Source organism: Podarcis tiliguerta, assembly GCF_965153285.1.
Source record: "Podarcis tiliguerta genome assembly, chromosome: 7".
NCBI lineage: Eukaryota > Metazoa > Chordata > Lepidosauria > Squamata > Lacertidae > Podarcis > Podarcis tiliguerta.
In genome coordinates, this window is record NC_139540.1 from 59,628,012 (window position 1) to 59,654,087 (window position 26,076).

A 26,076-nucleotide genomic window follows, 5' to 3' on the forward strand; every position below is an offset into this window, starting at 1 on the left:
TTACTATTTTTTAAAAAAAAATAGTTCTCTGGTAGTTCGCAAAACTTGAACAAACATATGTACCACTTACTTATGCCTACTACACAAAACTAAGAACTGAATATTTATTTAGCTGAAGTCTATATGGTGTAAACCTATATAAATTTATACTGTGCTAATTTATGGAATGCAGTACAGAAGGCTGAGAGCAAGTTGTGTTGCCTTTCTTCCCACGTTTTTGCTGAAATATTCATCTCCAGGTTCTCCACCCCACCCCCACCATTTATTCCCATGTTTTCTTTAGCACTGCCACAGATGTTTGGGCAGCTTGTGTTAGAAGATATTATGTCTTACCAGAGCGCATTTGTACATTTGCGGCATGTAGGTGATCAACATTCCAACTTGAGCAAGTGGCTGTACCTCAGTACAATTAATGCTCTTTGTGAAGAGCCGTTACAGGTTTATCCTAGGCAAGCTGAAGAACAGCCAGGCATTGCATCACTCCACCTTTAAGACAGACCTCCTCTGTATACCAAACAGCTGCATCAGAGACTGTGAACATTGTGCACTTCAGAAACATTATAATCATGGCAGATGATGGATGGGTGCCACTACATTTTATTTATTTTTAAATTTATTTATATCCAGCACCTTCAGCCCTAAAAAGGATATTCAGAACAGCTAACAAAACATATACAAAAGCAACAGTTCCTATTAAAGCACCACACCACAACTAGTAGACTTCATAACTGATCCTGCACCTGGGTAGGAAGAAACAGGAATGTGTAACATTTATCCAGTTCTTCATATTCATATTTCATTCAAAAGAACCAAGAACTATTTCATCATCTTTTTACCTTAGCAATCAAAGCAGGTTGCTCACCCGTAACTGTGGTTCTTTGAGTGGCTGTTGATACGGTTCTATAAGTGTGTGTGTTTGTGGACCTGTGCAAAGTGCGGAAACTTCTAGAGTGGGGTGTTTAAATGTTTTGGTGGGAAGTCTGCTCCCATCCCTCACAACACATGCTCAAAAGCTGTGGCATTCACCTTCCCGCCCAGTTCCTAAAAGATCATTTTAGCAGCTATATAAGAAAGCACTCAAGCGAAAGCTAGTCATAATGGCCTCCGCAACAGGGAAGGAGGGTGAGTTGTGTGACTATATGGATCACTGCTTGAAGGACCACAGTAAGGAACCAGTTTTTCTTCTTCACAATCTCTGTGCAGTCCCACATATGGGAGAATAGCAAGCTAAGAGGCAGGACACATGACATTGGGTGATCACTGAGCTCAACACAGCCTATCCAAAAAGGCATCCACTCAGGACAAAATATACAAAGCATAGTGCCTGACAAATGTCAATGACTGCAACCATACAGCATCACAACATGCCTGAGATTCCTCTTAGGAAGTGTGTTCTCACCTTGGTGAGGGGTCAAAACAACTAGGCCCACCTTATACAGAAATGACACCTCTTGATTGAACATCATGGCATCCCTACTAAGTATGGCAGGTCCAAGCAGAAACTACAAAGTTCACTAACTTATATTGTAGACATGATGGGCAGTTAATTTTCTTGTACTAATCTTCTGTAAAAGGAATTCAGGCACCAAGCACTGTCAACTGCAGTATTGCTTAATTCAGGACTATTGTGTAAGGATAAATATCTGAGTAAGGATATTTATTTCCTTACTTTCAGCATTTTTATACCACCCATTAACAATATGGTTTCTGGGCAGCGTAATTTTTTAAAAAACACCATTGGAAATAAAAATACAAAAGAAGAAAAAGTTAAAACAACATCAGAATAAAACCACTAGCAGAGAAAACAATAGCATCCAAGTACTATTCACTATTCTTCAAGAGTTTAAGATCCACACATAGATCTTGTTCGTCTTTCCCACATTCAGTTGATACAGATTTTATGCTGCATTCCAAGAACAAGTTCCTGCACTGTTACTTGGAACCCTGAGCACAAAAGCAGAGGAATGGAAAAATGCTCTCCCTCAGCTGCTAAGGACTCTTTTCCACATAACAACTTGCATTCGGGAGAATGATCCCATAAATGGCTATGTGAGTGCCCTTTTGAAAATCCTGTTCCTGGGATTTTGTGACCAGGCACGGGTACAAATCCTCCTCGTGTTTCACTGTTCACAGGGTGAGTAGCCTGCGTACCTTGGAAAGCAGCCCTGACTAATGTCATAAGATGAAGGAGTATAAAGACTGAGCTCTTTTAGCTAGGACTGAGGATGCCTCAGATTTACCTGTTGCTGCCCAATGTGGTAAGCTATCAAGATGCCAGGGTTGGGCATCGGGCGGCAGTCTGAGATGAGCCAGCAGCCATGGAGCAAACCAATAATCAAGTCAGGACCAAAGTAAAACCAAGAGGCAGGATTGAGGAAGAAGCCATGATTCAGCCAAAGGATATAGGAATGAACCAGGGCTCAAGAAAACCTTGCTCCTTTGCTAAGCCTTAACAAAAGCAGGAAGCACTTTTATACTCTTTTCTGTCTGAGAAGATCTAATAGTCAACCTGGAATGGCAGGGTTAGTCCAGTGCCTAAGGATACTACACTCCCACATCCAAATTCAGTGGCTCACCACATGGGGCAGCCACACACAAAACCAAAGGCTCTCAGTTTATGCCTCAGTATTTCCTGACATATGGCACAGATCCTTGGGCAGTGATGTGGCCTACCATTTGATTTGCCTTTGTCCACCCAGGCAGTTCATTGGCTTCCTCCCCACCCCTCAAGGTTCTCAGAGCAAGCTGGGACTTGTGCCTGGTTAACAACAGCCTCTCATGTGTTTGTCCCTTGCCTCTTGGCACAGGCTTGTAATTTATTGAGTGTCAGCTTTGATAAAGGTAGACAGGAGGCTCCAGAGGGTCAGTTCCCAACCAGAGCCCACATAGCTGGAACACTACGACTGATACAACCTGGCAAAGATATCAATGCCCTAACCTCATCATTAAGTAACAAGAACATCTTACAAAGTAATATTTCTTTGGGAGAAGGTTATAGGTTTCAGCAGGAAGAGTGAAGAGGTAATCCTCAGTGAGTGTGTCCTATTTGCTAACTGAGAATTAGCAAAAACTAGCAGTCAAGTGTCTGCAAGGGATTAATCTGAGATGTGCCACGTGTATTGACAAAGGAAATAAACAGGGAGAGGCATATCTTGAAACCCCACAAAGAGCCTTTGCCATGTAACATACAAGACAAAACATAAAGCAAAGCAAAACAAGCTGAATATAAAATGTACTTTTTTGTTAAACTTCTTCAGAACACAAAGTTTGAAACCACACATACAACAGAATGGAAACTGAATTTATAAAAATGTGAGATTAAGCTACAGCATTTCGAGACATGTGGCATCCTTCTCAGCGAAGTTAGTCATGTCACACATTCCCTCCCCCCCTACTGAGGCATGTCACAACCCAGAGAAGAAGCCACAGCCAAAACTCAAACTTCTATCGTGCTCTTTGTTAAACCAAGGCATGGCTGCATATGTCAAAAAAAGCAAATCCTCAATCCTTAGATGCTAAGACTTTCCCAAACTTTATTGGCCCAGAGTGTATGCAAGCACGAGAGTCTAGAATACAAGAACACAACAATATGCCATGAGATAGAACTGGCAGCTGGAATTCCTAATTAACAGCTTGGATCCTCCAAAAGCTCAAATGGCAAGAGCCCTTTGATGCAACAGCAAGATTGCAGCATTTCACTTTTAAAAGAAGATGCCTCCTTGGGATCACTCGTGTGTATTAATAGAATGCCATCTGTGTGGGATGGCCTTGCTTGCATTTCACCCTTCCCAACTCAATCACCAGATGGAGGTTGGGTCAGTGTGGTGAAGCTGCATTTTGTACAGATTATAGAGTTTTCAAAAAAAGATTATTTGTTGGCAACAAAAATGATACATGGAAATCAAAATCATGTAGCGCAACGTTTAGCAGTGGAATGATGGTTTGCGCTGAAGAACACTGGAGCAGGCTAATGATAAAGCTGATGTGCTTTAGCACACCCTGCCTTAGAGTCCACCTCACTCCTTCTGGGTTAGGAGAGGGTCTCCCCTTTAATGCGGGTAGAAGGATGGGAGTAGGACTGGTCTAGGTATGTCTGGGCTGTTTCATGAGAGTGGAGCCTTTCAAGTACCATTTTTCCTGCCACTTCCTCCTCCTCCATTAACACCCCCTAACTGTCCACCATTTTCTAATTCAAACACTGAGGACAGGTACTTCTGCTTTTTAAAAAAATTAAACTTTGCACAATTTCACTACCTGGCAAAATGCATTATAGTCTATGAGACTTCATAGTCTCATAGAAGTCTATAAAATTCAAACCACGTTAATTAGAAATCAGTTTTTTTAATTAAAAAAAATCATACAGGGTAGCAGTAGCATCCTGTGATTTTCATAGATAAGGAAGAAGGGTGTTGGCATGTGCTCACTCTTTCAGCTGATTCTGTGGATGGTCTAAATTAGTCGTGGTTAATATTTGCTTCTTATCATGAATGTCAGGTAGTAATGAAGATGGCACGTTTAATCCCAGATCTCAGTTGTTGTCACAGCACTAACCAGGCTAATCACACGCCTAAAACCACTTGCACCAAAATGGTCCTCTTGACTTCACAGTTACTCCAGAGCAGGGATGTGCAACCTGGGCACATGTGATCCTTAGTCTAATTCCAGGCAGGTGACCTGGAGGGAGAAAAACAAGAAGAAAAGGGGGGGGGGCAGAGAGAAAGGAGGGTGGCTCCAACCCCACCTCCCTTTCATTCCAACACTACTAATTTCTGCCATGAGCCTCTTGGAAGGTTACCTCCTAAGGAATGCAGGCCCCAAAAGTAAAAAGTTTGTTCACCCCTGCTCTAGAGTATTGTTGCTGGAAAAAGGGTCAGAATAAGGCTTCAGAAGCCGCACAAATAGAAGGGGTGGCTCAAATGACCGCTCTCTTTTTCTGAACGCTGTATTTGATAATGCCATTTTGACTAAATCAAGGCCAGCACTCAAGAGAACACTATATCAAGACCAGCATCAGAGAGCTCACTATCAGTATATATCAAAGGTGGGGAAACGTTTTCAGTCTAAGGAAAAAGTGGGCAGGGCAACAAATGAAACAAACATTTTTAATACAATTTTTTTTAATACAATGTTCCTTTTTCTGACTGACGGTCGAATAAAAGGTTGATGATGATGATGAATACAATAGGCAAGTCTCTGCACACATTCATATGCCTCTATCCTCCATACAAAAGCATCACCAGAGTTCAATGACACATTCCAGCCAGGCTTGGGGTGTGAAGTAGCAGTGTGATCTGAGGAAGGCAGGGGTAACCTGGGATGGGTTCCAGGGGCCAGACAGAGATGCCTAGAGGGCCACATTTGGCAGCTAGGCCTGATGATCTCCATCCTTGCTATATATGATAGTAATAAATAATACGCTAATAAATGACTGTCCATAATTCTCAATGCCTGCAACACAGAGCATGAAGGATCTGAAATGTCCTGCCCCAGCGACTAAATTTAGAGTGTGGTCAAGTGCTTGCACTTTCCCTGGAGCTATTAGGAACACAGCACACGAAATGGCTTATCACTAACTCTTGGGATTCTTCATAGCTCATTTACTCAATATACTCAGAAGCTTTCTGTTGGTAGAGCGGAATCAAACCCTTGAAAGGTAAGGCTTACTCAGGGCCTTATAAGCTCTGGCTTAACGTGAGGTATAGCTAGCCAGTGTTCAGTCTTGACACTAGGACTTAGGCCATGAGAAATGTTGTTTAATGAATTTCATGTGTACATTTTTCAAGGTGGCCTGCATAGCTCATATCCAGCCACTGATATGAATCAGACCTACTTCAGAAAGGTTTCTGGATCGTGTTCCTGCAGATCATAACTGTGGTTCATAACAATGAAGACAATTCCATTAAGCATCTGCCATGATGCAGTGGTTCCTCCCCCCCATTCTAATATCTGGCCAAGGCCAGATACCAGAACTTGTTGTGAATGTCTGAGTCCAGTCCTGGAATGTGTGAGATAAAGTGACTGCTCTGAGCACGTATAAAACGTGCTTCCCTCACTGCTGCAGATGTAATACCCAGTTTACATATTTATGAGATTACACATCTGGGATTTGTGTGAAATGGAGTGAGGACCCCTTGGTCAAAAGATGTGATTTCTAGGAATGCCTGATTCAGGCTGGCACCTCTCATTTTGAAAATGGAACATTAGTATAAGTACATCTCAGTGATTTGAAAAGCTCATTGTTTTTGAAAAGCAGTCCAGAAGTCACTTTCTGGCCTTGCTTGGTTTTAGTTCATTAGGGGACACCGTGGTAATTGTATAAAAGCTGTGAAAAGACATGGATAAATTTACCCAGCACCTTTCTTCCTCAATGGTTTCTTTATTCTGATGTCAAATATTTGATTTTCTTCTATTTCAAAGTATAATAATATTCTGTTAACATTTTTTTTACTGTTAATTTAAGTGCCATTAGAAACTTGAGAGCTTGCCTTTTGAAGGAATTCATGTCAAGGCTTTTTGATAACTTACTCTGGATGTGACAAGCCTAGGAATCATTCATGGTGCGCTTGCTCCTGAGTGCTTACTGCAGTGTCTGTGTTTTGCTACAATCTCCCTGGGTTTCTTCTCGGCTTACCCATTGTGGTTTGTCTCTCACATATGAACACAGTTCACTGGCTACCTAATGGGACTGTCATCAGCCACAAAATGGCTACATTTGTACTTAATACTAAACCAAGTTTTAGCATTACATGCATGCATAGGAAGGAGCTGCCACAAGGCTCAAGCTTCCATACTCCCCCATCTCCTTCTTCTGTGCAGCCACAATTGCTGGTTTGCATGTAACAAACCAGTTTTTGTGGGAACTGAAATGAAACCCTTCTGCATGGGAAGATGAGGAGGGCATGCAGGAGCCAAAGATCTATGGTGACTCCTTCCTGCTTGTGCCCACAGTGCTAATCCATGGTTTAGTGTTACATGCAAATGTGGCCATTAACAATAAAGGAAAATATTACAGCAATGCATTGCAACAAAAAAGTTTATTTATAAAAAGGGGAGAAGGGACATGAAAAATGATGTACAAACATCCTTTATTGCTTTTGCATTGTACTAGTGAGCAACTGGGAAGATGTAACTAATTGTCTAGCAGCCAACAGTGTGATGCCCTCAGTCTACTCCCAGCCTTGAATAAGTTTCATGTCAGCATGTGGACAGTTGAACCTATCAAGACAGGCCAATTGGTATCTTTAGACTGTACAAGTCCATGCTGGATTTCTGGTTTAGTACACTTATTAGCAGTTATTTAGAGCGAAAATCCTTTATAAACCGGAAGCATTGCTGTACAACATACAAGGCCAAAAGGTCCGTGCAAATTCATATCTGGCTTTTAATTCATGGGCTAGAGCTGGCAAAACTAAACTGACAATTGGCTCCATATATGCCCCAAACTCAAAGCAATTAGAATTCATCCAGAAAACACTAACAAAAATCCTCTCCTTCTATGCAGGGGAAGCAATCTTGGAAGGTGATTTCAACCTAAATCTGAGAGATATTCCACCTACAACCCCATGGGCTACCTTCCTCCAAAAGATACCCCAAACGACTAGATATTCTTAGAAATTACTAAAAATGCTAAAACAGAGGGCTATACGACATCTGAGGCAAAAAAACAACAACAACCAGGAGACACCAGCCACACATTCCAGGCGCCATGGCACAACACCCAAACTGGATAGCATTCTGCTCATGCAAGTCCTGATCCTTTTGGTTGAAACAACAAACATTGGTAACATTAAGGTAACAGACCACAAACACCTCCCTTGTTCTCTTATAATGGCACCCACTTGAGAGGTGCCATAACTGAGTTCCAGAGAGTTCTGAGTGAAAAAAAGTCCTGTCTGTATATTTGGGGTTTCTGTGGCAAATGCTTACAGCAGATCAAGGATCTGTTAGAATCATAATCAACCTCTATATGTGCATTGATGTTTACTTTCACCATTAAACGTTTTCACATTATGTAAACACAGGCCTCGTATATGCTCTGATACCCGTCTATCCTTGGAAGAAGAGACTGACAGGCCCTAAGTGCTGTGGGATTTTCTTGTCAGTCTGACTGACAGCTTTCAAGGAGACAGCAGTTCATTCGACTTTCAGATGTCATCTACATGAATAATATGAAAAACAACTCAGCTTTTTGTATTTCCCTAATACTTTCTCTTGGATTTTAGTGACAGCTATAAAACTCCAGTGCTTTGGATGAGGGGAAATACTTCCACCAACTCTCCAAGCTCTAAAGCTCACAATATACAAAAGCTTTACAGCTCAATACCTTGCAATTGTTTTCTTTTATCATTCAGGCACACAACACAAATCTCTGCAATGTTTTAAAACATACAATATACTTTTAATGCCTCAGATGCATTACACTCTTTTGACAGCAGCTGGCATTTCACCACTGATATTATTTTAGTCATTTGACCATAATACACGCACAACAACTTCTACAGCGATTTCCACGTGATCGCATACCACTGGTGAATAGGCAACAGCATCAGCGGTTTGAAGGGCTTAAACCATTATAGGATTTAAGATTACAGACATGCTTATTCCACCACAAGGATGCAATAAATAATCCAATCTATATGTCTGTGTAGGGGGGGGGTGTCCCTGCCCCCTCGTCTCATAAAACACTTCCACAGATCATCTGCCTTTCTGCAATCCAAGTCAGAGTTGCTCCCACTTGAATCAGTCCCTGATCCACCTGTGATCAAAAGTGTCCAGCCAACTTTTGCTCAAATGTGGTTTCAAAAGAGCCTTTTCTGTCACCATTTAGGCAGGGGTGAAATGCAGTCCATTGGGTAGTGAATATTCTTCATGCCAGTTCTGGAGCAATCTGAACAGGGCTCCATGGTTTGTTTTGCTCCATTAAAAAGATTTTCTTACCAGTATTTGACAAGTGCTATCACATCTTCTCCAGGCAAAACATTCCTGGTTACTTCAAACTTTCTTTTCTAAGGCCATCTTGTTGCCATCCTCTGACTTGTTGCCATTCTGACTGATGCAGAATAAAGAGGAAATGTTTCTTACGACTTGGAAGCTACAGTTCTATAAATGAAGCTAACTCATGTACAGCTTATGTTTAACTAAATTCTGTTGCTCTTTACACAAGTATTACTACCAAGACAAGTATCCCCCATCCTGTACCTACACATTTGATTCCTCTCACCTGCCACCCATTTTAGGGTAGAACTTTGCAGCTGATTCTGTTGAAATTTATTTTGGTCATTGCAGGTCAAGTCTTCCATTCAATCAAGGTCATTTTCAATTTTATTCTTTTCTTCCATGGTGCTAGTTATCCCTCCTGATATTGTGTCATCTATGAACTCAATAAGGAACTCCTCCTCTACTTCATTTTTTTTTTATTTCATTAAATTTATATGTAGCTTGATAATTATTCTGAAAAACCCCAAAACAGCTTATGAAGAGAATGAAACAATAAAATCATAAAACAACTTTAAATAATTCAAAATTAACAGTAAAACAGAACACATTCTACACATCTCGGTAGGCTTGTATAAACAAAACTGTTTTTAGCAGGTGCCAAAAAGAATACAATGAAGGTGCCTTCATGATGGCAATAGGCAGGTAGTTCCACAGTGAAGGTGCTGTCACACATATAAGAATGAATGATTTTAAAATGTTGAAGAAGAGTATTGGGCCTAGATCAGAGGTCTGTGACACCTACTCAAAGCCTCTTTCCAGTTTGATGAAGAACCATTTTTGAATGTCCTTTGAGTGTGGTTTTCCAATCAGCTGCATATCTGCCTGAGAGTATTAACATCTAGGCCTCATTTAGACAGCATGCCAACCAAAATATAATGGGGATAATTCACAAATGCTTTGCTGAAATCAAGATAAATTACATCCACAGCATTCCCACAATCCATTAGGCCAGTAAAAAGAGAGAATATTAGTCTGGGATGATTTAAAAAAATAAAATAAAACCATACTGAGCTCTACATTGCTTGAAACTAGCCTAAGCAACTTCTTATAGGTAATATGCAAGTACTGTGCAGTCTTTTCAGAATTATTTGTTGTAGCTCAACTCTTCAGTCATGTTTACATGATTTCTTTAATAACTATTACTGCTAGAAACTGACTTTGTTTAAAGTGAGATCCAGGAAAAACAGCATGCATACCATATGGCAAGCACACCTGTTTTGTGTACAATGTTATGCCGCTGAAAGGCATGAATATTATTTGAAACATACAGTACCTGAATGTTTCTTTTTCTGATCTTAGTTTTGCTGTTTGCAGTACAGTATTGATTCTTTGGCCCTTGTGCACCAATTAGATAATACCCTTTGATTGCTCTGATTGTTGCATTTATTTCTAGGTAATTGCAACTTTAACTCTCAAGTCGTGATGGAAAGGAAAACAAATCCAATGATGAAAGTTTAAAGGAATTGGGTAGGTTTGGCCTGGAAAGAGCTGAGTGGGTTGTCCACGACAGCACTCTTCAAATGCCTGGACGTCTGTCACACAGAGGAGGGAAAAGACTTGTTCTCTGCTGCCCCACAGGGCAGGATTTAATCTAATGCAATGAAGTCACAGGAAGTATAGAGTTGCATTAGGTGACATGTCTTGATGGAAAGAGAAGCACAACAATGGAACTAATCAGCTAGAGGGGTCTGGGTCCTCTTCTCATTGGGGGGCTATGTGCACACTATACATTTCAAGCACATGACTTCCCCCAAAGAGTTGATACAATTCCCAGTGTGCTCAATAAACTACAGTTCCCAGAATTCTTTGGGGGAAGTCATGTGCTTGAAATGTATGGTATGTACACAGACAAGGTCTTCAAGCAGAGGCTGTATGGTCATCTGTTGGGGATGCTCCGGCACTGTGTTACACTGAGCAGGATATTAGATGGCTTACAAGGTTCTTTTCATCTCTGTGATTCAATGAAATTCTGCCCGTTGTGTAGAAGCAATTTATCTGTCAGCAGCCCCCACACTGCTGGGAGAATGTCTGAATGATCCAAACACAAAGGCGGTGCACTGATTACATAGACCTGCAGACTGTCCCGTTCTGAGGAGCAAATGTGCAAAGGGCAATACGGAAAGAACCTAAGGCCTAAGTTGGTTCAGGGGAGAAAGGCCTTTCTAGTCCAGCATTCTCTTCCGCAGAGTGGCGGGTGAGAAAGCCCACCACAATATGTACAAGACATGTAAATACGTTCACATGCCTTGCTGAGTCATTTAATTTTTTCTTCTAGCCACACAGGACGGAGCTGCTTCTGGAAAGAGAGTCCCTTGTGGCTGAGAGAACTTAAAAGCTCTTCAATTCCAAAGCAGGGTGGGAGGGGGGATTCCAGGCTTGCTGACTGCCAAAGCCACCCACTCTTCATCCCCTGCCATGAGCCTTTGTATCCAGGTGCTAGACACATAGCAACAGCATCCTAATCTCATCTGTGCTGAGAACCATTGAGAAGCAGCTGCATGAAAGGTATAAGCAGCTATTTTCCTGACTCGGGTGAGTATTTTCCTGGCTTAGGACCAAATTGGTGGCTGTGGCATGCCTTTTTCTTTCTTTTTCTTTTTTTAGTTGGCTTGAGAACAACGTGATGAGCATGCCATTTAATTTTTCTGGCCTGAGTTCATGTCGTTGAGCAAGCTGAGTGTCTAGAAGTTGTACTGAATGCCTTTTGTTCTCTCTCCTTTCCTCTTTGTAATAACTCCTTTGCAAGACTGTTTGCGGGCAAAACCCATAGGTTTTTGTCTTGGAAAGCACTCAGGAGGTGCCCGAGTGAGACATAATAAAAAGTTTCTTCTTCAGTCACAGTGGGATGTAAACTACATTTTCTTTTTTAAAAAATAAAAATAAATCAAAGATCCTTACAGATATTTTGCTGCCTCAAAATATTTGGCTGCAGGCCTTGGGGTAATAAAATGTTGTGTTTATGCAAAAAGACAGTGGAATAAAGAGCAGGCAAGAGTTGAAATTATGAGTTGTGTCCAGTGTGGGACCAGTGGGCAATCACTGGAGCACTATTTCCATTTCATCAACTCCCACTGTGCACCCCCAAAATTTGCCCCAGGGGGTCCCCAAATCCTCTGGATCTGATTTGAAGAGTCATGGCAGCAAGAGAGCATAGAAGGAGAACAGAAAGCCCCACTGCACACATGTATGCCTGCTGCACCAGCAGAGCTGCAGCACTGGATAAGGCTCTTTGTCATTTGGAAAATCTTAGCTCAGATGTGAATCTGACACACATCTTGGGAAGCTTCATGTCTCAGGTGAATTTTACCAGGCTTCACATGTTTATATACTGAAACAATATTTGAACCTGAGTCAAACAACTGCTGGGCTGTTTGCAGAATCTGGGTTTGATTTCTGGTGTTTGCTACACACACCTTTAAAACCAGGGCTTGCAACTCTGTGCTGAGCTCACTATTTATTTATTATATTTCTATCCCACCCTTTCTCTCAAAGGAGCCTAGGGCAGGAAACAAACAAGCAATAAAGCAAAACATCTTAAAGAACAATTCCAATACAGATGTAGGCCGGGAAAGATCTCTACTTAAAAGACTTGTTAAAAGAAAGTCTTCGGCTTGTGCCCAAAAGGCAGCAGAGAAATGCCTATCTAATATTTAACAGGGGGGAATTCCAAAAACCGGCCCAACTATATTAATAACCATGCAGTAATTGGAAGTTTGCAACAGTGAATCCGATGGTAACATAATTTTCCAAAGTAAAATGATGTGCTTGTTTTCGAATGGATTAACAAGCTTGCTTCTGTAAAAAAAGTTAAATAATGTGTGACTTTTAAAATGCAAATGAATACTACTAGTGCTTGTGTAGTTTCAGCATAGCTACCACTCTGATGTTTGTTGGTAGAATACAGATTCCTGAGATGATGTTGGCATTGTGAGACCATTCTAAACCTCCTGAGAGTCTGGGCAGGGAGGGGGATAAGTAAATGTATGTTTAAGATTCTAAGAAAGCTGAAGTCTGATGATAACAAAGATGTGGGAACTCTTGACACTACTCCAGCTGAAGCAAACTTTCAGCAAACTCTAGAGAGTTTCATTCAACAGGATGAGCTTACCAAGAAAACAGTCATTTCTGGCTAGGTCTCCAATACTAGCAACAGCTGTGAGTTCAGCTGGTAAACAGTTTTGTTTTCTGCTTGTCAGTGAGCTTCTAGAACAGATGCGGAACGCATAAAAAATAGGTCACTGAAATATAAAAAGGAATGCACCAAGCTGAAAAGCTTGTAGTGCTCGGATATTGCTGCAGAGCTCGTAATGTCAAATTGTACACTGCATGTGGTTGTACTATACATCAGACTGTCTTCAAATGATAGGATTACCTAGAAATTTCACCAATTGCAGCAAGAAAGCTTATCAGCAAATAACGTAGGTAAGCTCCAATTCTTATGTTTTGGAAGCCACATAGTTTCTGCCCTTTATTATATTGATCCCACACTACAAAGCAGGACAGAAAGAAAGAGGAACCAGCAACTCATCCTCCAAGCCATTGTTGCCCCTCCCACCCACCTCTGGGCAAAGGAACACTGGCACGGAAGTAACTACATCACCAGCCCCTATTGGCACACAAATGATTCCTAGAATTGTAGAGTTGGCGCTCAAACCCATGACCCTGAGATTAAGAATCTCATGCTGAGCAAACTGATGGGATGCTTAGAATGGTACAAATAGGCAGAGAAAGGGCTTGTAATAGGCACAGTATACGACCTTCAACTTCACAGCAAAACATGTGCAATAGTTGTGCTCGGTGGAGATATAATCACTGTTTCCCTGTAACTACAGTTATAGACTACTCATTCTCACTCAGAAATGTGCATACCCTCAAAAATATTGTGACAAAAGTGTATCATACACCAAAACACCTAGGAAGGCCAACTCAATCATGTACAAAACAGTCTCCCAGAATCAGCCCCTGGGGAAATTACCCACACCGCTTTTATAGTGTTTTCCATGCTCTGTTTTGTGTTTTGGAATATATGGCAATCTTACAATAGTGTATTTTTTATTGCTGATAGCAGTTATTGACCATTTGTGTACTTTTGAATTTTGGTATGTTTTGTGTCAAACATAATCCAGTTAGGCGCTTGACATATTTATCTAAACAAAAAGGAGTATCAGCATGCATGTTAGCATGCATGTGTGATATCATTCATTATGAATTCATCTAACTATCCAAGGGATGGGGGGAAGTCTATGGGTGAATGACTTTTCCTTCATTATTTCCGAGGAAAGTCATTGCTAGGGTTATGTTTTACATATCAAAATGTGCAAAGAAAAACCACGCTCTGTGAGTTTTGTTCAGAGACGTAATATCTAAAACAATTCTATGGCATTCTATGTCAGTGCTCAAACTCTGATCTTTATTTTGAGAAATACCTCATTACACACAAAGAGTGGGTAGGGAAACACACTTCTGTTTCAATAATATCTGTTTCAATAATATCTTAAGTGGATCTCCACTTAAGAACATAAGAAGGACAAGCCGGATCAGGCCAGAGGCCCACCTAGTCCAACATATTGTTCTCATAGTGGCCTGAGGGAAACCTGCAAGCAGGATTTTAACCCCAAGGGCAATCTCCCCGCCGGTGGTATTCACAGAAGCATAGTCATCAGTAACCCTTTACACATTCACTTTTCACACAGCAAACCAAAGTTGGAAGACCATGACAATTAATCCACCCATCAATCTGAAGAGAACAATTTTCTTCGTTTGTCCCATACGTTCAACTCAACACCCTTTTTCCAGGAACCTCTCCCACACAACTTTGCACGCAGGTACATCCTTACTCAGAAAATTGCTGGTGTGCACCAGCCTACACCGGTGAGGGAAAAGGCAGCCTAAATGGTAGAGATAGTTCCCGGCTCTCCATATACACAGCCTGCTGGATATTAACCCTGCTGCTATATATATATGACCACATGAAGGGCTCTGACAGTGTCATCTGACCTGACCTGACGGGTCTACCAATGATGACTCAGAGGAGAGACAAGAGGATCTGCAGAAAGTGATCTGTGGTGGTTGGTGCCCATTGCGACTGGCAGGGCAGGAGGCAGGGAGACCAACGGTAGACGCAGAGTCACCCTCTGACTGGTGGTAAGTCAAAAGGCAGCCAAGTGGAAGGAATGGGGGTCAGGCTGAGGTTTGTGGGGCACTGCCCCAATTGCCCTAGGAGACCAGCTTAATGACCACAACAGAGGCACCAAATTAAAAATTCTAAAATGTCCTTCCTAATCCAGTTCTTTTTTTCAATCCATGTGGCTGTTTGTCATCTATACATACAGAAATTGGGGTGGTGGTGGAGGAATTGGGTTGGATATAGTCCCTCCCTGCTCTGCCCCTCTTCTCACCAAGGATACAAAACACAGGTAGCTGATGCACCATGGAGCCCCTAATCAATGGCCTGCGTTAAAAAGTGAAATGCTGTAATAAAACATTATTAAGCTACATTAAAAAGCAGGTTGTCAAATGAAAATGCTCACTAGAAACTATTGGCAAACGGATCTATAAAAGGCATTGGACTAGGAAAACTAGCCCTCCAAAAGGGGAAATTTTTCATATGACGGCTATGTTGTCTGTGGTCACAATAGTGAAAGAGCTCCATCTGCTGGCAGAGGTTAGAGAGCTCTTTTCAATGTATCGGTTCCTCTACCCCCCACACCATGTTTATAAATGTCTTCTCAACTTATGTGCATGATTTTATTTCACAAAAAATACTTTTACTGCAAGAGAGGTTGGAGGAGGCACTATATAAAGTTATCATTAGACAAATTGGATAGCTTGTATTATACCTAACTTCATGCAGTGGAACTGGCATTTCAAATGGGCCTGTATTTTCTCACTAGAATTGCCGCCCTTTTGGATAGATCATGACAAACCTACTTATTATATGGAAAAAATTGCCTTTGAAAGCCAAGCAACATGAAGTCAAAGCACTATACAGTTTGCTTCAGGGCACATGTAACCGCAATCACAACGTGATGAAATTTCACTAACAAAATCAAGGCCTGCATCTGCTCCATACATTTAAAGCAGTATCATACCACTTTAAACAGTGGTGGCTTCCCCGAATCACTTTTCCCCTCACGGAATTATCATTATCAGAGTGATTTAACAGTCAATTCCTCTTCCCAAGGAACTCTGGGAATTGTAGCTGCGTGAAGCAAAGTGGGGTCTCCTAACAGCTTTCAGCACGCTTAACAGATTTATGAGAGAGGTTCTGAATATTCACACAATTCAAATAGTATTCTTAGCTTTCAGCCTTTCACATGTGAATGTTGCCATTCTGCAAATTTGGAGCATTCAGTGCCCCATCTCTATATATTGGCTACTAAATATTTCTAAAGTGCCACTCAGTGCCACTCTCCATGTGCTGAGTCTTTAATTAACCATTAACCAGGTGCTCACTGGAAGGACAGATCCTGAAACTGAGGCTCCAATACTTTGGCCATCTCATGAGAAGAGAAGACTCCCTGGAAAAGACCCTGATGTTGGGAAAATTGAGGGCACAAGGAGAAGGGGACGATAGAGGATGAGATGGCTGGACAGTGTTCTGGAAGCTACCAGCATGAGTTTGACCAAACTGCGGGAGGGAGTGGAAGACAGGAGCGCCTGGCGTGATCTGGTCCATGGGGTCACGAAGAGTCGGACACGACTAAACAACAGCAACAACACATGAACCATTCAACTGCTCCTTGCCTTAAGTACAGTTAAAGTAAGTTGCAAGGCTACCTCTCAAGTATTTGAATATCAGGAGACATGGGATTTGCCCATTTATCCCATGCCTTGAACTCTAGCTTAGTTTTGTAGCCTTTGTCCTAATACACAGAAAAGTGGACTTGTCAGCCATCAGAACAATTGCATGTGCCATTTGAAAGGTAACATTCCCTGACAGATTGAAGTAATCAGTTTGACTATGCCTCAGAGTCTGAATTTGTCAGATGAAGGTCAGGGAGGGCACATGATGTAAATACAGTGAATATAGTTTATTCTTATCACAGCAAACCCCTGCCATATGTTTCTTTCTGCTGGAAATGTCCCTTTTGAAGAAGGCATTTTGAACATTTCTTTTAGAAGAGAAAGGAGAATAAGGCTTCAATCCTAACCACATCTACTAAGAAATTAAATCCTACTGAATTCAACAAAGGGCTTCCTCACAGGTAAGTGAAGCTAAGATTGCAAGGTGTTGTGTTTTTTTAATGTATTAATTTTTTAATCAACATCTGTTCCAACAAGCATTTACTCCTCACACAACAGCTTATAAAATCCCAGCGGGGTGCAAAAAAAACTGAGGTGGTGGAGTGTTTGGAGAGTGGTACTTTGACTAAGTTCACATCTGCACTCAAGCCACTCTGGACCAATCAGTTTCTCTCAGTCTAACCTACCTCACAGGGGTGTTGGGAAAATAAAATGGGAACAGTATGCTGCCATAAGACATAATGTATTGGGGCATCCTCAGGTACTGTAGGAACACAGAAAGCTGCATTTTACTGAGCTAATTGGTCCATCTAGCTAAGTACTGTTTGCACTGAACAGAAGCAACGCTTCAAGGTCTAGAGCCTGTGGGCACATCTGGAATTTTGAGCATGTGCTGTAGACATTGCCCACCTCCAAGGTTGCTACTCTAACCCCAAGAGCTGCTAAAAATGAAAAGAAAGTATGCATGCGTATACATATACACATACCATTTGCTTTAGCTAGTAATGGAAGCAGATAATCTTGAACTTGCATTTTCATACAGACCCCCTGGCCCCCCTCAAACCATCTCCGAACTAAACATAACCTTGGTAGACTGCCCAGTTAAAAATCACAGATCCAGTAATTACTGGCATTGCAAAAACATCACTCCAAGGCACTGATCCTTGTGGAACTTGGTGATCTTTAGATGAGGTACCAGGAAAAGTGCCAACAAACAATGCGACACATCTCTGAGCATAGTGGTAGCCTATGTTTTTTTATGGTGGCTTTAAAGGAGTCTCTGTAAAAATTATGAGGATCCATAAGGATCACTGTTTTGGCACCATGGCCGTGATGGGTCAGAAAACTTTATGGCTCAGTTAATATGTGATCTATGATTTATGGTGGTTAGGGAACCCCTGAACAGGGGGGGGGGGTAGTAATTTCTAGAGCAGGCTTCCTCAACCTCAGCCCTCCAGATGTTTTGAGACTACAATTCCCATCATCCCTGACCACTGGCCCTGCTAGCTAGGGATCATGGGAGTTGTAGGCCAAAAACATCTGGAGGGCCAAGGTTGAGGAAGCCTGTTCTAGAGGATCATTTATACTGGCTCCAACTTGTTTGTGTATGCTCCCCCTCTGCCATACGATTTTCTCTCCCCAACTTTCACTCTTGGCTTCTTAAGTCACCCCATTTTCTTTTAAATTGTCTATCTGAGCCTTGAAAAGCACACAGAGCTGAAAGAAGACATGGGAAAGTGAGTTGCACTTCCAGCTCTATGTACTTTTGAAAAGGGGTGGGAAGACAACCAACACTTTGTGACAAAGGCGCTGGGGGTGTCCTTGGAACAAAAATAAGATCCGTTGTAAATACTGGGCAGTTTTTGTTTCCCCTTTTCAATTATTCAGCTCAATGGAGATTTGAATTTTCTGGTTGCTTATGCTCTGGGGAGTAAAATGGGTATATTTAAATATATATATATATTTATCAGTTTGGCTCTTTGATTATCTGCTGGCATGCATCCTTATTGGCTTGCAATTCTGTTTGTAGTTATGTTCATTTAATGATTTCCCGAGGGGTTTTCAGAAACGAGGCTACAAATTAACGTTTACTATCGGCAGCAGGATCTTACACTAAATGTGTAGCTTTCACCAATTTATGCAAAAACAAGAACTGAGAAATTTGCTATGCTGCAGATGTCAATGAGAACAAAGGTACGTTTAACCATAGATAAATAAATATGGGTAGCACATATGGTCTGGTCTTTGATCAGCGATTTTAATCGCTAATGTACAGTTACTCAGGAAAATAAAATTCAAGCATGTTCAAACATCAAGTTTGGAGTTTGGATAGAAATAAAGCTGGATAAAATAAACCCAGCATGTTTACTAAATTTTGTTTCCAGTTTTACTAACAATTACTCTTGTGTTGGCTCTCTGGCTTATAAGGCTTCTGCAAAGCCCAAATAGTCCTGGAGAAATGCCCTGCAGCCTAGTTATTGTACTGAATTATTTCAGTGCTGCACCTCCAGGGAATTGTGTAACTTGAATCACTCTAAGCAGAGTCAGTATCTTAAATGTAACTGATCTCTGAGCCTGAATGTGAGTCTCAGCTGGGTCTCGATGAGGCTTGGCATATATATACGACAAAGCCTAATGAGCACTTAGTCACTTGAAAACTTCTGTTGATTTTAAAGATTAAATTTTTCAGTAAAATATATAATCTCACAATGTTTTATTCTCCCAAAATGCCATGGAAGGGGGAAAGTTTTGTACTTGCTCTGTTGAAAGGATTCAATGAGTTTTCCAAACTATGTTCTAGGTTTTGGAGGCAGGCAAGCGTAGCTCTAGTGACTCTTCCCAGCTAAGGCTGAGTCTGATGTCTCAATACCATGGGCTAAGGAAAATCTCATCACGACCAGACAATAGAAGTCTATCTCTACATGGGATGTGAAGTAATATCATACATGAAGGAAAAAGAAGGGGCTTGCAGAAAGCCAATAATATAGATCTCAGTATGCCCTTCAGTAGAGTGGGAATCGGCCCTGAATTAAAGCAAAATGTGTTAAAATTATATTCAGAGACATGAGTAGAACGCCGAGGTATGATGTACCAGGATTATATAAAAGGGCTGCAGTGATGTCAGAAGAGTCAATTTATCAGATTTGTAGGAGCTAACTATGAATATTTATAAACACATGCCTAATATGAATCATAGTACAGATTAATACTATATGCGGGTTTTCTACTTAATCACTTGTAGGAGTCTTCTCCCCCACCCCCAAAGTAAAACATATTTAGCCATTTACTCATGGCTGCTATTTTTATCCAAGCCTTTTTCAGATTCAGTATTAAAATACACATCTTTCAAAGGAACTGTGCAGCTTTCTGTACTTCAAGTCTACAATGTCAGGAGCCCTTTATAAACTGTGCACCTGAATATGTCATGTTGACAGCTTTCAGTTTTAGAACCAGGGGGTTGATTAACAGAGTTAGTCGGCTTGACACTGCACCTCCCTTCCATATTAATGAGGTAATTTGGGGATTTAGATCAATTTAGGTGCAGGATAGTGAATATATGTGAACCAGCTGCCATCCTAAACCCATTTACCTGGGAGTAAACCCCAGTGAATTCAGTAGGGCTTGCTTCTGAGAAGACATGGTGAGGATGGCAGCCTAAAACCCTGAAGATTGTTGCTGTCCCCTTGGAACACTTCAACAAGGAAGAAACAAGTGGGAAAGGTGTGCAACACCAGGTTATGTATGGCCAGCCCCCAAGTCATTAAAACAAGCAGCAACAACAGAGAAGAGCAAGGTATGACCACAGGGTGATATTTTTGGGTGGGGGGACAAAATGTTGAAGGACAGGTACAAAGGACTTCTCCCTGTGAGCAAGTATGCTGGTGGCTAATGTAGTTTTGGGGTTTTTTTCCATTGATGGGGAAGCTGGTGCCCACACCATTGTGTTCCCTTTTTTTTTTTTTTTGTACTTTTGGATGTGGCAGCCATTTTGTGACTGGTACCACGGCACTTTCTGAAAATTCCAAATGGGCCCACTGGCCCAAAAGGTTTGCAGCCCTGTTGTATTAATTCCTGTTTGGCATGATAAGCTTTCAGCTGGATACACACATAACAGAATCTATAAAAAGGATAACTGTCTTCTGAAAGGAAAGAAGAGTTGGGGGTGGGGAGGGAGTATCCTGCAAGCAGTTAGCAGAGATGAGACAGAAAATTTTCATAGAGTTCCCTGGGAAAGAAAGCCATTTAAAAATCTGTATCGTTTTATTGACATGTTCATTTTTATGGGATAACTAGGCTAAAATGAAGCTTAGAGTACATGACCTCCAGATTAAGGTGCCTTGACTCAGATGGGTGCAAAGAGTATTGATTTACAATTCAAATAATGGATTATGTATTTAGAGTTGTATTTTCAGATTTCACCGTAGATGCAAGTTTGAATCATAGCCTGTTCTGAGCTGAATTGCCTACTGGGTTTAAGGTTGCTACTTCCTCAGCAAGAGGTTGAGATATTCATAGCCATATGACATGCAGTGATTCAATGGGTGCAGATTTCCACACACCAGGGAAATTTCATGTTGGGAAACCACCTGTTGAATTTCTGCCTGCTATGTTGTTAAAGGTCCAAAGCCTGTGTCAAGGGGTGGGGGGGATCTGGCAGCTCTGTTACTAACCAAAAGCTCGGGAACATAGTTTCTTCTGCTTACAAAAGAATTAGTGTGTTAACAGATTGTATCGAAATACTACTTATTTGTTAATGAGCAAAGGGAATGCAAGAAGTAGAGGTTTTATATTTAAACTGCATATTTGCCTTCTACTTATTTTCATTTGCAATGGTAACAGACTGTTCTTTCTCTCTTGAACACACACACTGCTTTTTACCAATAAGTGCACTTGCAAAATCTGTAGTGTAGACAAAACATGAGTCAAATTATCATTACATGAGCACAGAAGTAATTCAGAAGACTGAAAACATTTCAAGTCTTAAATAATCCTCTGTGGACATTTAGAAACTATTTTTTATAAAAATATTTTTATTATAACATTTCAGTGTAGGTACTCCACTAGAAAAATAAAGCATATAGTTCTTCAAAGAGAGGTGTGACATAATTCATGCAATGAGTAATTGTGTGATTTTCAAAGCTGTAAATAGTAGCTGTAGGGAGCCCTGAATTAGGACTGTGTCATGTAAAGAGAAAGCCTTAACCCTTTGTCTCTGTTACAATACTGATCCAGATTCTTCATTGCCACTGCACTAGTGCACAATGCACTCTTTGCATTGGGTAAGAAGTTCTCGTTGGCAACAACTGAAGCTTCTCTTTCAAAGCAAATAGCAGAGAGGAGGGGCATGTCAGGGCAAATGGTTAAATTCCCTCCAACCTCCCTCAAAAATGATCCTGATCTAGATCAGTATTCCATTGCTTCTACTCATTTTAAAAATACTAAATACGATTGCTTCCCTTGACCTGGACACTATACTTCTGTTGATGCAGCCTAGAATAGCATTCGCTTGACTCATGTGAAGCTTGTGGTCTATGAGGATCCCTAGATCCTTTTCACATGTACTACTAGCAAGCCAGGTGTTCCCCTGATCTTGTAATTCTATCTGGCATGACTTGTTTTTGAGAAACCCATACTGGGTCTTAGTAACCACTGCATCCTTTTCTAAGTGCTCATACACCAACTATTTAATTATCTGTTCGAGGACCTTTCCTGGTTTCTACAACAAGTTGACTAGTTGGTAGTTACCTGGGTCTTCTTTTCCCCGACTTCTGAAGATAGCGACAACATTTGCCTGCCTCAAACCCACAGGGACCTCACCTGTTCTCCAATAATTGTCCAAGATTACACAGAGAGACTCTGAGATTACATCTGCAAGTGCCTTTAGTGCCCTTGGGTGCAGCTTATCAGGTCCTGGAAATCTGAATTCATTTAAAGTAGCTAGGTGTTCCCTTGCCACCTCTTTTCCTATCTCGGACTGCAGCTCCCTCCTTGGATACTTTATTCTGTTATCACCAGGTTCGCCAGTGCTTTCCTTTTGGGTGAATACAGACGCAAAGTAGTTTTTGAGCAGTTCCACCTTCTCTTTGTCACCCAGTAGCATTTCTCCTCTATGCAGAGGACCTACTACACACAGGACACCACAGGGATAGCCAGTGTGGTGCCATTTAGATTTTGTAGCCCAACTCCCACCATACCTGATCATTGGCTGAAGCAGGTGATGGGAGTTGTACCACCATCTGCAGTAAAGCACATTGGCTACCAGTGCCATAGCACTTAAGACACTGGAAACCAGACATTCTGGTTGAGAAGTCAGCACTGCCTATTATATGTACTGCTAAGACACCCACTGTTTACTGAAAAGATCAGATATGCTAGAAAGCTCATGTGATCCCCTAAATCAGCACCGTCTGGAAGTTCCCCAACTCTCTCTTATTAATGTGTTTGTAGTGTTGTTGTATCTGATTTTTTTCTGACCGTTACTCAGCATAGTCTCTTTTGTCTCCTATTTCAAGATGATTCAGACTCCTATTACATTTTTTTTATCTGATCCCCAACTACTCTGATCAGTCATTTGAAAACATGTTTCAGATGCAGTTGCTGTGAAATGTTGCTGTGGGATTTAAAAATAGCCACCGCCTTCCATGCTAGAGGCGGATGCTTTTCAGAGGGGGGAAAAGCAAACTGATTTCTCTTCTCTCTATGTATAGAACAGCATCGTACAGTTGTACCTGCCTACTCACCCTGGTTGAAATTCACATTTGTGCACAAAGGCACTCTATTCCTTCAATATTTTGTCCTTTCAGGCATTTTATTTTGGTGTTTCCATGGTGCTTTATATGCTGCCTCAATTTTTTCCTCCATTTCAAGGTTGTGAAGTCTCTCTTATTTAAAAAACAGATTCTGCTTTCAGGTATTTTTTTAATATATAAGGGATACCCAGGGAGTCTTGGGTGATGTATACTGGATTGCATTCCATTTAACTTTCTATCAAGTTGTTCAGGCTAAGATGGAAGGGCCTCTCCAAGGCATCCTACCAGAGAAGACACTACATGGCTCAGTGGAGAGCTAAACTCATACAAGAAACATCTCCAGTAATAACAAATGACTGCTCCATTAGACAAACAGAAGCCATTCAACAATTGGGAGTGCAGAAAACTGACTTTATGATTTGTATCCACTAAGTCATCTTCAAAGTAGACCCATTGGCCATGGCAAAATTAAGTCAAACTGACTTCAATGTGTCTACACTGCAAATGGCTTAGCGGGAAGTAACCCTTTGGTTGAGATCCAATGTGTTCAGTGCAAGAGGATCAAAAATAGGCCTTGTTGTGTAAGCACTAGCACACAAGCTTAACTGTCACCTGCTGTAATTATAGCCATGGTTTGCTAGGACGACAGGGAGAAACGTGCTAAGAGGAAGGCACGCTTGGCAAACTCACCATGATCAACTCCTGCCTGGAAACCTATGTCCCCATTGTGGAAGGATGTGCGGCTCCAGAACTGGTCTCCACAGAGACGCTCAAATTGAGTTTAATCCAACAGCAGAAATTGGGGGGGGGGAGGCCCAGTTCGTCTTCTCTAAAAGTGTAGTAGTAGTATTTATACTGGTCAACTCAATGTTGGGACAACGCCCAGGTGCTTGATATGACATTTCACTTATTCTTAAAATTGAAAAAGATTCTAGGAACTTTGAATAAACAATTTGGTTTTTAACTGCTTATATATTATTTATGTCTATATAAATTATTTACAACCTGCTCTTCGTGGTTCACACAATCCCAGAGAGAAAAACAACATCAACCTACAGTAACACAATGATTCATTTAAATACAACTTAATATAAAACTAGTCAATATGCTAGCAAGATAAATACATCTGCCAAGCAAGAGGCGCCACTTTAGTCCGATGCTTGGCTGAATATCCATGTTTCTACCACTTGTCAAAAATGTGAATAAATAGAGATTTACAAACTGATTTTTTTATATGACACGGATAACACCTGCCTGCAAATAATACAACTAAGTCATGAAACGGGTTCCCAGGGGAATAAAAAACCAACATGTTCAAAAATTATAGAAATTGAGACGACGCTGAAGCTGCTCTTGATCTGGGGTGTCATTTCATCATGGTAGCCCTGAGTCTAAATTCCCATCAGCCCTAGAGTTTTATGAAGCACCCAAAGCTAAGAGGTGACTTAAGAAAGTTCCCATTAGCACCAGAGGCTCATCCTGACGAACAAGAGAGAGTAACTTTATAAGAGATTTACATTCTAGTTTCATAAAGTACCCTGAATCTGTTAGAAATGCACCAGCAAACATTTGCCTGCACCTGACTGGAATGGGAGCTCAAATTGTGTTTTAGAAACCACAAAGCTCCTGCCATTGTTCTCTGCTAGTGAATATCTGTTGATATCTTATAGTCCTTGGAAGATGAAACTGCACATTTCTATCTGAATGGGGATGTGCTTAAACGTATTTTTAAGCATTCAATCAGATGTATTATTTATGCCTTTTAAAAACCCAGTACATGGCATCAGGGTTACCTGACCCTCTTTTTAATATTACGCTTATTCCAATATCATGGCCAAAATTACTATGTGACATAAACAGTACAGTAGTGCAATTGTTAACATAATTGCAGTGCAATTCTTGTTATTATTTTTTTCAAATGAGATACTGTTGCCCTCTGCTGGCTTTTATTATGTATGCAGACATTAAAATAACCAGAAAATGCCTAGCAAAAAAAAGGCTGCACTCATATCTCAGTACCAGAGATAGGATGTTCATGTCACTGTGAGCAACACTCCCTCCTAGTCTTTTGCTACTGCAAAAGAACTATTACTATTCCCCACAATACCAGAACCCCTTAATACATGCAATAAATCCTTTCTTCCTAGAAATAATTGTGTGTGGGGTGGTGGAGAATAGTCTACTGGTATGAATTTCGCCCTCGTGTTTTATTTTCCCAGCATTCTGCTATTCTGAGATCAGCTTGGGTAACATTCTTCTTTTGGTAGTTCTGAATCTCTGGGCTGGCCTAAGGTTAGGCAGAGAGCTCTCAATAAAATCCTGGTATTTTCCATAGCAACAGGGCTTACAGGAACATGGTATCTTTTAGTATCATTTCAGATGAAGACATGTGCTTGCAGCCAGCAGGAGATCTGCACACTCTCCCATACAAAGCACTGCTATGTTCTGCCACAGGGATGAGAAATCAGTGGCCTCCCACATATTGTTGTGACTCCCCCTGCAGTGAAGCACCCAGAGCAGGCAAATGGGTTTAGCTACCCTAAAACCATCTCTGTAGGAGTCCTGTCCTCATTTTCACATGGTC

The 26,076-nt window shown here is 41.1% G+C and overlaps 1 protein-coding gene across 4 annotated transcripts in view; it reads right to left on the minus strand.

Moving 5' to 3' along the window:
* ATXN1 (ataxin 1) overlaps positions 1 to 26,076 on the minus strand; it is a 294,034-nt gene that overhangs the window by 244,537 nt on the left and 23,421 nt on the right. The window lies entirely within an intron of this gene.